The sequence below is a fragment of the Octopus bimaculoides genome, chromosome 16 (assembly GCF_001194135.2).
Source record: "Octopus bimaculoides isolate UCB-OBI-ISO-001 chromosome 16, ASM119413v2, whole genome shotgun sequence".
Classification (NCBI taxonomy): domain Eukaryota; kingdom Metazoa; phylum Mollusca; class Cephalopoda; order Octopoda; family Octopodidae; genus Octopus; species Octopus bimaculoides.
The window spans coordinates 27430721-27432696 of record NC_068996.1 but is presented as its reverse complement, the minus strand read 5'-3'; positions in this window follow the sequence as shown (position 1 = coordinate 27432696).

Sequence of the window (1976 nt, the reverse complement as noted above, 5' to 3'; positions counted from 1 at the left end):
AGAGAGAGAGAGAGAGAGAGAGAGAGAGAGAGAGAGAGAGAGAGAGAGATGTAGTTCTTTTCCTTAAATCAAGTGCTGATATCACTCAAATACTAATATTTAGCAGGGCCATGGTAACAGTACTATAGGCATTAAAAAAAATCGATGCACTGTGGCCCCTACATATATAACATATAGATTGGCATTGAGAATCTTTATACACGTATTCCTCCTCCAGCAACTGCCTAGTGTACCCCGACTTTAAAGCTGGGCATGTTTATCAACCCTGAAGAGAAGTTGATGAACAACAGAGAGCAGAAAACTATAGATGTTTTTACTTGCATATTCACATTAAGTGGATAGATTTGTAAGTTGATCAGCTAACAAAATCATTAAAGTGTTGGATAAAATCTGTGTTCTAATTTCAAATCCTACCAAGATCAATATTTCCTTTCATTCTTTCAGGAACAACAATCCCAGTTCTTTCTCTCTCTCTCTCAGTTATAGCCTGGGTGTTTTATTGGGTCAAAAGTAAGAGGGCCAATAGAGTCTCTATGTCCACTTATAACTATATCACCAATGAAAACAAGTGTGTTGCAGAAATAGAAATTTCTTCCATGTCAGCTACAGTTTGGCAAAGTGAAAGTGATGTTTAAAAATGTATAACAAATCTAGATTTAGTTCCAAATGAACTGTATATGATTGATTAACCAAGAAATATCCCTTATCTGGTGGTCAATGAGGAAACTAGGGATAGAAGAATGGTTAGTGAGAGCTGTGTGAGCCATGTGTTAGAGATGCTGTCAGTAAGGTGAGGGTTGGAAACGAGTACAGTGAAGAATTCCAGGTAGAGACAGGGGTCCACCAAGATTCAGTCCTCCAGGCAATAACACAGGAATCAAGACAGGATGCCCCTGGGAGCTCCTCTATGCTGATGACCTTGCGCTAATTGCTGAGTCACTATCAGAACTAGAGAAGTTTCAGGTGTGGAAGCAAGAACTAGAATTGAGGACTAGAATCGAAGGGCCTTAGAGTCAATCTAGCTAAGACCAAAGTCCTAATAAGTAGGAAGGTAGACAAAACACAAACCCCTTCAGGTAGATGGCCCTGCTCGATCTGTAGAAAAGGCATACGTAGAAACTCTATAAGAAGTACCCAGTGTAAGCTATGGACACATAAGAGGTGCAGCAATATCAAAGGAAGGCTAACTAGGAAGTTAGTTTTTGTATATGGCAGATATTCAGGAGCAATAAACACTGAAAATGTGCAGAAAGCAACTTGTGCTACATTCCAGGGAGAAAAACTGGATGTAGTTGATAGCTTCCGCTATCTGGGTGACCAAGTTAGTAGTGGGGAAGGGTGAGCTGAAAGTGTAGCTGCTAGAATAAGAATAGCCTGGGCAAAGTTCAGAGAGCTCTTACCTCTGCTGGTGACAAAGGGCCTCTCACTCAGAGTAAAAGGCAGACTGTATGACGCATGTGTATGAACGGCCATGCTATATGGCAGTGAAACATGGGCCGTGACTGCTGAGGACATGTGTAAGATCGCAAGGAATGAAGCCAGTATGCTCCGATAAATGTGTAATGTTAGTGTGCATACTCCACAGAGTGCAGCTACCTTGAGAGAAAAGTTGAACCCAAGCAGCATCAGTTGTAGTGTGCAAGAGAGACGATTGCACTAGTATGGTCATGTGGCAAGAGTGGATGAGGATAGCTGTGTGAAAAAGTGCCACACCCTAGCAGTTGAGGGAACCTGTGGAAGAGGTAGACTCAGGAAGACCTGGGATGAGGTGGTGAAGCACGACCTTCGGACATTAGGCCTCACCGAGGCAATGACTTGTGACCGAGACCTTTGGAAATATGCTGTGCATGAGAAGACCCAGCAAGCCAAGTGAGACCATAATCCAAGGCCTCTGCCAGGGGTGTAGCCAGCCCACTTATGTGTACCTTTCTTTCATTGGACACTAAACTCTGCTTGCGAAGACCTGTTGAGGCAAG